This window comes from Macaca nemestrina, unplaced genomic scaffold (assembly GCF_043159975.1).
Source record: "Macaca nemestrina isolate mMacNem1 unplaced genomic scaffold, mMacNem.hap1 Scaffold_121, whole genome shotgun sequence".
NCBI classification, from domain to species: Eukaryota; Metazoa; Chordata; class Mammalia; order Primates; family Cercopithecidae; genus Macaca; species Macaca nemestrina.
Genome location: NW_027257604.1, coordinates 113809 through 125838, shown reverse-complemented (window position 1 = coordinate 125838; position 12030 = coordinate 113809). Strand labels below are relative to the sequence as shown.

The following is a 12030-nucleotide window of genomic DNA, read 5'->3' as shown; positions in this document are numbered from 1 at the left end:
TCCATGTCTTCACTTGCCTAGTGCTAGAAAGCAGATTAAAAACAGAAGGAACCCAGAAACACTATTGAATGAGACTCAAATATCTTGCAGTCATCATCGAGATGAGATGTTTATTAAACAGAAATGTTCTCCCCTGTAGAAAGCAGCACATATCAACACGCACCGATAACTGTCGCCAGCATTCCAGATCATCTTCCCTTCCATGGCCACAGTGCAGGGCAATGGACCACGCACACCTGCAGACCCACGGAAAGCGGGGTGACACGGCCGATTCTTGTAGCGAGCAGGCCAGGGTGCACTCAAAGAGCATCTCTTTCCAGAGGTCTGCCATGGAAAGTTACACATATATTCCACGAGTTAATGGCACTGCACCGAACATTTCTGTAAGAGTCTCTAAGCAAGTATTTCCTTCTGCCTACAATGGCCCGACACAAACTGAAAAAGCTCTTGGAACTGCCAAAGACTTCAGTATCCCCTTAACTATTGTCATGCACATCCATGTGAAGAGACCACCAAACAGGCTTTGTGAGCGCAACATGGCTGTTCATTTCACCAGGGTGCAGGCGGGCTGAGTCCAAAGAGTCAGCGAAGGGAGCTAAGTGTGGGGCCGTTTTATAGGATTTGGTTAGGTAAAGGAATATTAGTCAAAGGGGGCTTGTTCTCTGGCGGGCAGGAGTGGGGGTCACAAGGTGCTCAGTGGGGGAGCTTTTTGAGCCAGGATGATCCTGGAAAAGGAATTTCACACACACAAAAAATCATCGCTTAAGGCAAGGACTGGCCATTTTGACTTATTTCTGGTAGAATGTTATCAGTTAAGTCCAGGCAGGGCATTTGCACTTTTGTGATTCTTCAGTTACTTCAGGCCATCTGGGCGTATATACGTGCAAGTCACAGGGGACGCGGTGGCTTGGCTTGGGCTCAGACGCCTGACAACTATAGTCTTTACTTTTAAGGTGTGGGGTAAGATCATATAATCCCCAACTAGGCTCCTGATGCTGTGTGTGGCATCCAGCAACAGCACGTTCCATTCCTGGATTACATTTGACTCAAGAGTCCACAGTGAGAACGATTTCTGGTGAATGAAACACCAGGCAGGAGGGTGATTCCGCTGGGCAGCTCTTCACACACAGCCCAGGAGCTGAGGGGAGAGGAACAGGCCCACGCGCGTCCACCGTGCTCACGCCCCCTTCGACTACCCCCCACTCCTAGAGGCCCGGACCCAAGGGAAATCTGACCTGAAAATGGGCAAACCCTCACTTTGGCAGAGAGACAGGGACTCGGGGCCACAACTTGACCTCAGAGCAACACAAGTGCAGACACAGCACCCCAGGACACCCTCCCCACCCAAATTCAAGGAGGAAAACCAACGCCCCGCCCCCTTGCGGAAACCCCCGGCTGCTGGAGCAGACGCCTGCCGGCGTGTGCAGCCTCTCCCGTCCCACGTTCCTGGCTCAACACCTGTGCCTCAGCCCTGGCACTGCTCGCCACACCCACAGGTGTGCCAGGAGGGGCAGGTCCTAAGGTCTCCACTGCACCAAAGTCTGCAAGGCAAAGGGGCCGCTCCCTCCAGCAGGAGTCCAGAAGCACACACTGCACCAGCGTCAAGGCGTGAGAATTCTCCCCTCGGTCTCCGAGTCTCCAGTCTGTTGCCCGCCACGGTTTTCTGCCAACGGCGAGGCCCAAGCTGGGCGGCACATTTGGTTCTCACCATTTCCCTTGTCAAATCAATACTGCAAACATATCCAATTCATCCTGTCACTAAAAATGAAATAATCCGCCGTCTCCATCACAGATGATGCAATCAGGTTTTCATTACCGGGTTTTTGTTTTGTTTAGTTTTTTGGTTTTTTTCTATTTTGAGATGGAGTTTCTGCTCTGTCGCCCAGGGTGGAGTGCAGTGGTGCGATCTTGGCTCCCTGCAACCTCTGCCTCCCGGGTACAAGTGATTCTCCTGCCTCAGCCTCCCAAGTAGCTGGGATTACAGGTGCCTGCCACCATGCCCGGCTAATTTTCATCTTTTCAGTACAGACGGGGTTTCACCATGTTCACCAGTCTGGTCTCGAACTCCTAACCTCAGGGGATCCACCTGCCTCCTTCTCTCAAAGTGCTGGAATTACAGGCATAAGCCACCACTCCCGACCATTACTGGTGTAATTTCTAAGCCACTCTCTCACACCCACTCCCTTTTTTTTTTTTTTTTTTTTTTTTAAGAACCAGCTTTATGCCTATATTTTTTCCAAGAGAACCAGTTACCCCATTTCAAGTACAAATAAGACACGGTGTTTAAAAACCAAAAATGCCCATTTGCACAGAAGTCTCCAAATACCCAGTCGATTTAAGCCTTGAGAATAAGATCAAGCTGTTGGCTGAATACAACTTCCCTTTCCATCTGTCTGCCTGTGAGTTAGACACAAGGATGAAGCCACGAGCTAGGGACATAAAGGCAGGAACCAAGGTAGCGGAGACTCCAAATAAAAGCTGGAAGACCAACACAAATGCACCACACCCTGCACACCCTCCTCTCCTTCCTTTTCAGAATTTCCAGAGGATGAAACAGGGACCTTCTCAGACGTCCCACGATGCAGGCGGCCAGAGGGGAAGGCGGCGGCAGCCTGAATGAGGCGACCGGGAAATCACATTCCACAAACAGAAATTCTCCATGTGCTTTACATCCTCTGTCTCTGAAGAACTATGTCAGGCTAACAGTCGCTAGAAAACCGCATTCAAGTGTCATTTCCCATTTCAAGCAAAGAAAACAGTGGTGGGGCATGAGGGAAAAACATAGCCATGTGTTCTGGGCTATTAAATAAGGTTTTTTCTGTTATAAACGTATAATTTTACATTCTCAGATTTCTGTATAATTGATATGCTTCCTAATTAGCAGACATAGTAATAAAAAGTGAATTCCAAGTGTAAGATCGGAGGAACCGTTCACATGGCTTCAGGTTCTGCTACTGTGTTTCAACTTAAGAAAATGGTTCTGTGTGTTGGTAACAAGGCCTGAGAGTCTGTGTGAGAGTCTGTGTGGCTGTAATCAGGGTTCGTGTTGGCTCCCTAGCAGAGGATGTTACACTGTTACATTATCTTCTACAAAAAATCCTGAAAAAATGAAGGCTGAATAGACATACACACCCACCCAAAATAATCCAAATGTCCACCGATATGAAAAACAGATGAATTACGGCTTCCATCGTGGAATATTCTTCAGCAGTGAAAACAAACTATAGCCACAGGTGCCAACTAGGATAAAGACAACATTTTAAACACGCTTAAAGTGAACTGACTAGGCAGAATTCCTTGATTACAGGCATCTGCTCCAAAAGGGTACTGTTATTAATCCTGTGATGTAGAATGATAGTTAGCAACCCTGTTTCGGGGCACATCTAGAAAAAAGCAAAATAATGACTACACAATTTTAAATTCTTTGTAAATTATAACTATTACTATGAAAATTCTAAAAATGTGAAAATCTTCCCAACTGTTATTGGACACGCTTCAAAATAAATACCCTGGCATTGCTTGCCACACCCACAGTTGTGCCAAAATAAATGAAAATATAGCCCAAGGTAGTAGAACTGAAACCTGAAGATGTACGAGCCGTCCCTGTCTCGCTATCTATACATCGGGTAGAAATTTAAGAGCAGGTAGTGACACTGCAATGCAAGGCTCAAACCAACTGGGTATTTGGAAACTTCTATGCAAAGTGGCATTTTCGGTTTTTAAACACGGTGTTATTTGTACTTCAAACAGGTAACTGTTTGGTTCCCTTGGAAAAAATATAGCCATAAACCTGGTTTTTTTAAAAAAATACGGGAGTGGGTATGAGAGAGAGTAGCTTAGAAATTTTAAAAGTATCAGCAGGGAGCAGTGGCTCATGCCTGTCATCCCAGCACTTTGAGAGGTAGGCCCAAGGGGCCTTTGAGGACACCGGTCTCCTCTGCTGCCTGCCTGCTGGACTGACCCCCCAGGACATTCACTGGGTTTCCACCCCTGTCTCATTCAACATCCCAAGGGTGGTCTTCATCCTCGTCTGGGGCTCAGCTCTGCCCCAATTTCCTAAATCTCTGCCTTCAGAGCCTGAAAACACCCACGCCCAGGGTCACCCTAAGTCCACGTTTACCCCAGAGAGTCCCAATTTTATGTTTTCCAGGCATCGCCTTAGTGATAATTTATCCTGTAAATTCCAACTTGCCTTCACACCTCACCCCTGCTGTCTCCCAGCAGAACCCACTCAGATGCACATGCCCCAGACCCACACCCAGGTCTGTACATGCTGCCCTGCTCTACCCATGTGGGGACCACCTCTCTTTCTTGAGGAATCAGCTGGCGATCATCTCCTTGTGGAGGGCTGCCCTGACTTCCAACTCTCTCCAGCAAAGGCAGAAGCCATCCTCGGTACTTCCCCAAAACTCAGGCCAAGTATGAAGATGGCGCAGATGCTAGCTGTGCCTGGGATGCCATGGGCAGGGTCCCCAGATGCTCTACACATGGCCCGGGGCACCCCCTGAACACAGCAAGTGCTGAAGAAACAAAACTGACGTGCACTGACCTCTGATAGGGCCTCCTTCACCATCCACATCTGTCTCCCCTCTGGACAGTAAAATCCACAGGACACAGAGGGCTTGTCTCACTCATCTTCAAACTCCCAGGGTCACCCTGGTAGGTAAAGGGGACTCAAATGTCTTCTGAAGGAAGCGACTGGTTAGCTGCCAAGTTAAAGGGCCTCTGAAATTCAGAGCTCTGCATAGCAGTCCAGCACACTTTATTATGAATGACTCCAACCACAGCAGAAGTGGCCGTGGAACCAGTGCTAACCAATTCAGGGTTTGTTCACTGTTTCTCAGTTCATTATCACAACGCATTCTCACAGAGCAGCTGCGCACAGATCCTCAGACATCTACACAGAGTGGGACGATGGCGCCAAGTCACGTCAACGTCCTGTTGCAGACTGGGAGACAGCAGTCAGACACGGACCCAGGTAGAGCACAGACCTCGCGTTAAATCGGCTCCGTGTAAACAGCACTCCCTGCCAGGCCCTTTCCTATCTGCACAGCTTCTACAAATTCAACTCTCGCACCTGACACCTAAGAATACTGCACACCCCCATGTGAATCCCCTACTCACCTCCCAAAATGACCCGGCATGGCCGAGTACAAAAACTTTCAACATAAGGGAACTGGAGGGCATGTGGGGCTTTCTCGAGTCCCTGCTGCCTCCTGATGGGAGGGCCCAATGCTTCACACCCCTAGTGAAGGGCGGGTCTCTTCGGCCCCCAGGCTTTGACCTGGAGCTTAAATCAGCATTAACTAATTTCACCTTCCAGGACCAACTTCAAAGGCCTGCAAAGCCAGAGAAGGGAGAGGAGATGGAACACGCCCTCACCTCAGATCTGCTGCAAGCACACACTTCTCAGATGCGTCCCAAGGTGCACAGCGTGTCCGATGCCTGTTTCACATCCACCGACCTGCAGGTCTTCTATGTGGCATCAGCCTCCTGGGCACTGGGAACAAGAGGTATAATGGCAAGTCCCTTCTGCAGCAAAGCTGAGGCAAAGGGACCCAACACATTGGAACTGACCTTTTTCTGACAGTATCAAAACAGAAGGAAAATACTGTACAGTCAACTCCCCCTCACGCAGGTTTATTTACCTGTGACTCAGAGGCCATGACAGAGAACTTCAGGTTCTTACCGATTCCTATTTTCCCCATCCAGGAAGCCTTTGTTTTTAATATCGTACGAACTTGCCATTTTGTAGGCCAAAAACAGCAAATATTGGCAGTTTCCTACAGTTCAACTGAATAAAATATGATCATGGCCTTTTGTGAAACCATGAAGAAAAGGTGGATATCTCAATATGTGTTTCCAGACTGGCTTTGTTCCTGAAGCGGTAACTCTGTTCACTCAGGATATTAGACACTGAAGAATAAACATCAATATCCCACCAAGAAAACCAAAGGAATGAAATAATTTTGCATCCACCTTGGAACCTTTTTAGGACAAGGCAGGACACAAACTTCTAAAAAGCTGCAATTGTCCCTCTGTATACACAGGGACATGGATTCCAGAACACGCCCCGAGTTTACCCAAATCTACGTATCCACAGGACCCCACGGCCACCCTATGGAACCACATGTAGGAAACGTCGGCCCTCCACAAAACCAGGTTTTTTCAGTAAGGGTTTGGTTGGAAAAAAAATTAACATAAGTGATCCTTCGAAGCTCAAAACCCATGTTGTTCAGGGTCAGCTGCATTTATTACTTGTGTCATATCTGAGGCCTGAAAGCCATCATTCTCGATACCTTAATGTGACGGTTAACAAACTAACTGTTCCGATTAGAAAGAGGAAAAAGCTTATTCTTAAGCTGACAATGAGAGTGGATGCGGCTACGGTGAACGGAGAACAGACCTAAGCAAGCACCAAGGCTGGGGTGACTGCCTGTGCTCAGACCCACCAGGGCCTGTTCTTCCATCTCCCTCTGCTGAAAGGGATAACCTCCTTCTCCCCCACGACTAAAGGGCCTTTTTAAAATATTCACACGAGAAGTGCTATGAAAAGCTGAAAGGTCACAGATAACATTTTTAAAAATAAACATTAACGTAAGCATTTAATTTTCGTATAAGGAGTAAGGAAAGGATCCAGTTTCAGCTTTCTACTTATGGCTAGCCAATTTTCCCAGCACCATTTATTAAATAGGGAATCCTTTCCCCATTTCTTGTTTCTCTCAGGTTTGTCAAAGATCAGATGGCTGTAGATGTGTGGTATTATTTCTGAGGACTCTGTTCTGTTCCATTGGTCTATATCTCTGTTTTGGTACCAGTACCATGCTGTTTTGGTTACTGTAGCCTTGTAGTAGAGTTTGAAGTCAGGTAGCGTGATGCCTCCAGCTTTGTTCTTTTGACTTAGGATTGTCTTGGAGATGCGGGCTCTTTTTTGGTTCCATATGAACTTTAAAGCAGTTTTTTCATACGAACATTCATTCAAGATGGATTAGAGACTTAAATGTTAGACCTAGTACCATCAAAATCCTAGAGGAAAACCTAGGTAGTACCATTCAGGACATAGGCATGGGCAAAGATTTCATGTCTAAAACACCAAAAGCAACGGCAGCAAAAGCCAAAATTGACAAATGGGATCTCATTAAACTAAAGAGCTTCTGCACAGCAAAAGAAACTACCATCAGAGTGAACAGGCAACCTACAGAATGGGAGAAAATTTTTGCAATCTACTCATCTGACAAAGGGCTAATATCCAGAACCTACAAAGAACTCAAACAAATTTACAAGAAAAAAACAAACAACCCCATCAAAAAGTGGGCAAAGGATATGAACAGACATTTCTCAAAAGAAGACATTCATACAGCCAACAGACACATGAAAAAATGCTCATCATCACTGGCCATCAGAGAAATGCAAATCAAAACCACAATGAGATACCATCTCACACCAGTTAGAATGGCGATCATTAAAAAGTCAGGAAACAACAGGTGCTGGAGAGGATGTGGAGAAATAGGAACACTTTTATACTGTTGGTGGGATTGTAAACCAGTTCAACCATTATGGAAAACAGTATGGCGATTCCTCAAGGATCTAGAACTAGATGTACCATATGACCCAGCCATCCCATTACTGGGTATATACCCAAAGGATTATAAATTATGCTGCTATAAAGACACATGCACACGTATGTTTATTGCGGCACTATTCACAATAGCAAAGACTTGGAATCAACCCAAATGTCCATCAGTGACAGACTGGATTAAGAAAATGTGGCACATATACACCATGGAATACTATGCAGCCATCAAAAAGGATGAGTTTGTGTCCTTTGTAGGGACATGGATGCAGCTGGAAACCATCCTTCTTAGCAAACTATCACAAGAAGAGAAAACCAAACACCGCATGTTCTCACTCATAGGTGGGAACTGAACAATGAGATCACTTGGACTCGGGAAGGGGAACATCACACACCGGGGCCTATCATGGGGAGGGGGGAGGGGGGAGGGATTGCATTGGGAGTTATACCTGATGTAAATGACGAGTTGATGGGTGCTGACGAGTTGATGGGTGCAGCACACCAACAAGGCACAAGTATACATATGTAACAAACCTGCACGTTATGCACATGTACCTTAGAACTTAAAGTATAATAATAATAAATTAAAAAAAAAAAAAACGTAAGCATTTAACAAGCCCATTACGATTTAAAGGAAAAAAAAAAAAACGGTATTAAGTTCCTGGGTGCAGGGGCTCATGGCCGTAATCCCAGCACTTTGGGTGGCCGAGGTGGGTGCATCACCTGAGGTCAAGAGTTTAAGACCAGCCTGGCCAACATGGTGAAACCCCTTCTCTAACGAAAATACGAAAATTAGCCAGGCATGGTGGCGGAAGCCTGTAGCCCCAGTTACTTGGGAGGCTGAGGGAGGAGAATCACTTGAACCCGGGAGGGAGAGTTTGCAATGAGCCAAGATCGTGCCATTGCACGTCAGCCTGGGCGTTGAGTGTGAAACTCCATCCCAAAAAGAAAAAAAAATATAAAGTTTTCCTTCCAATGAACCTATCATTCAGCCACCGAGGTATCCTATAGCTACTTATTCAGCCATGAGATACACCACAGGCGATATAGGCGAAGAGGACACAGTTCTTCCCTTCAAGAAGGCTGCACCCTCAACAGAAGGGAGGCACATACTCCGAATGGAATCGGCATAGGAAACAGATGCTGCTGCAGGTTGAACTGGCTGCACAGAGCACCCACTCAGGTGTCTGAGAAACAAGGAGCCGCTGGTGCCATCACCTTCCATACCTGAGCTGGGACAGTGGGGAGCCTCTCATCACCAGGGACAAAGAGCCCCAGAACCACACAACGAGCTTACAAACTCACCAAGGTGATGACTGAGCAATGTGTGTGGAGTGATGCGAACACGCAGATGTCAGGGCCACGCGCGGCATTGGTTTTGTGCATCAACCTGAGCATGCCCGGGGTGCCCAGATGGCTGGTTCTGCATTATTTCTGTGTGAGATGCATGTTTGTCTCTGGACTGAGTGGAGACCCATCCTCGCCGGTGTGGGGGGCACCACCCTATCCCCCCAGGGCCCGAGTAAAACAGCAAGGCGGGGAAAACTGGGTTCACTCCACCTCTCTGGCTGATGGGCCAGTGACATCTGTCTTCTGCAGCCCGTGCTCCTGGGTCTCAGCTCCTCAGACCCTGGTCGGATCTGCAACCTCCGCTTCTCAAGTCTTCAAGCCACACCCTCTCAGGACTATAGCTTGCAGGCTGTGGGTCCTGGGGCTTCTTGGACTCTGTAGCCCCTGCAGCAGGCCTCGCCCTGGAGACACACGCACACCTGGCTGGCTGTCTCTCTGGAAGCCCTGACTAAAAGTCGCCCCTAAAAGTGGTCTTCAGGGTTTCTTTCTAGCCCTAAGATCCCAGCGCCCCTCCTACAATTCTAGGCGGAAAGGTGAACGGAGACCAATGGACAGAGGTGTGTGCGAGGACACGCCAGGCAGCAGCACTGGGCAGGAGGGCACTAACGCTCACTAAGCAAAGAATCAAGGCTGCTTGCCACAAAAATGAGAGCAGTAAAGATTTCTTCAAACAGAAATGAGTTTGTTTCATGATTTGCTCTTAATACATAAGAAAGCATAAAAGTAGGCCTATTAACAATTACGTAAGTCTTTACAGGCCCTTGAACTACTTCTGTCCCTTTGTGTTTTTATAGAAAATAAGCCTGAGGTTAAAGAGAATAACGTCACTGGCCACAGCTGGGGCCACGCGAGGACACAGCTTATACCCCTGAGGTCCCTGGGTGCCCCATATCCTTCCCTTGCTATTTATGGAAATATGGGAGAAACCAGGAGGTCTGAGCGTGGACATGGCCGTGCTCCCAGGGGCCGAGGAAAGCACCCATCTGTCCAGTCTTCCCTCCACCCCGCGGTTTCCTCTTACTCAGACTCTTGGGCTGACGTGGCTCATGCACTCAGCAGCGCCATCATTAAACGTTTAGCTTTGCATCACGAGGGCCTCCTCTGGCCTCCTCTGACCACTCCTCAACCTGCAGTCAGCACTAGTCTGCAGGACACGCGTGGACAAAGTTGATGGATCACGGCCCCCAACGAGGAAGGTGCCAGGCAAGGAGTCGGAGAGCCGGGGATGGAGCAGCCCTCACCCAGGGAGGCGAAGGCCAACAGCGGCCACCACCGAGGGCCTCCCTTCCCACCCTGAGGGCAGCTCACCCAGGGAAGCGAAGGCCGACACCGGCCACCACTGATGGCCTCGAGGGCTCTCCCCACCCAGAAGGCAGCTGCGATCACATTTCCCATAGCACCAAGAGACCCCTGTATTGAGCACAAACCTTTCCAACCTTCGAATCAATAAGGAATCACAACACAGACATTCCCTCAATCCAAATGGCCAGCCCACAAAACAGACACGCAATTATACACATTTCTTGTGGGAAAATCAGTCAGTCCCTGGGGCCTCGCGCCAGGGGTGGGGGAGCATCATGGGGAGACGCCCCAGCCCCAGCCTGGTTCCTCCCTCTACAGCTCCTTTTCCCTCCTCTTCCCCCCACCCCTTCCCACCCCCTCCTAGCCTCAGAGGCTCCTTCCTCAAATTCTTTCCCCTTGATGAAGTCATTCATGCCCAAAATACAAGGCAAAGTCATGGGGGCTCAAGAGAAAATCCATACCGTGGCTCGCGTTTTAGATTCTCTTAAGTTTGAGAATAACCAAGCAAGAATCTTTGGCATGTGAATGTGGTCTGAAGGCATCTGAGCACAATGCCCGGCACTGGCCCGGAGTGGATCATGGGTGTCTCGGACATCTTCGCAACTCTACACCAATTATTTTGAAACACACCAGCAGAATAGAACCATGTGAATAGCTGCTTCTTAGTTAAAAGTAGGAAGAGACTCCAAAAGCTGCCCTCAAGGAACATCCTTCCCACCAGGAGTTTTCTGCATCGGGCCCTTCAGGCACAGGCAAGGCCCCCGGGCCCAACTCCCTCATCCCTGCGTCACAAAGCAGCAAAGACGGTGGGGAATAAAGCAAATGAAGGAGTCAGTCCCGCCCAAAACGGGCTCCAGAAGCCACAGCCACTCTCCCAGTGTGGGAGCCAAGTTCAGAGACCTGGAAACACCAGCGTTCCCAGGGAGGAGGGCAGAACAATGCCATTTCCCTCTAGTTTAGGGAGACACCACCCCACGTCCTCTAGCCTTGATAGAAGAGAGACTTCACATAAATGATTTCAATGACTCCACCACACACAGAAAGTGGGCTAGGGGCTAACACACCCATATAAATGCCTGGCAAAAACACATTAAATGAACACACAGATAAGCAAGGTTCTCCTGTTATCCACCAAATATTCAGAAACAAATCCAGTAAGCAATCTCTTTGCAATCAAAAGACCAATTCAGAGGTGCAGATTAAAAATAAACATACAACTGAACCCTTAATACACCAAGAACCAATTTCCACGGAAGTGTTATCACATCACCACCTCCCAGCTGAAGGAAGCAGCACTGGCCACTGACCAGCTGTTCACTCATGGGTCAGTGAACGAAAGGCAGTGCTGTCCAGGACAACGATGAGATGTTAACCTGAAAAGGGCAAAATTGCAGAGGCTGGAGGGACCTCCCAGGTAACCTGGCCCCCTCAGTGGACAGAGGACCCCCGTGGGGCCACAGAGCCCAGAGCTCCAGTGTGTTCGGGGAAAGCACTCAACTGCAAACCAGATGATGTCCGAATGCCTTCTGCCCTTCTGCGTCTCTGCCCCACTAACAGGGAATCCGTGAATGCTAAGGAAATGTAACTCATTTTACAATATATGTAGATTTTTAGCAAATTAAAGATAAACAGTGACAAACTTTGAGAATTAACCAAAATATAGTTCAGTGAATGCCCAAACTCATAGCTAGTCTCCAAGAGGTGATAAGCTGTGTGTGGTGGTTAACGCCTGTAAATCCCAGCAGTTGGGGAGGCTGAGGCAGGAGAATCACTTGAGCCTAGAAGGTTGGGGTTGCAGAGAGCTG

General features: G+C 48.2%; 1 long non-coding RNA gene across 1 annotated transcript in view; it reads right to left on the bottom strand.

Moving 5' to 3' along the window:
• Nucleotides 1–355: 355 nt before the first annotated feature.
• The window catches only part of LOC139361270 (uncharacterized), a 31859-nt gene continuing 20184 nt past the window's right edge, over nucleotides 356–12030 (bottom strand). Inside the window, exons 2-4 of the long non-coding RNA XR_011618824.1 lie at nucleotides 5383–5500; nucleotides 4550–4656; nucleotides 356–1730 (exon numbers count right to left, since the gene is read on the bottom strand). This is a non-coding gene — a long non-coding RNA (uncharacterized lncRNA). The remainder of the gene's footprint in view (nucleotides 1731–4549; nucleotides 4657–5382; nucleotides 5501–12030) is intronic.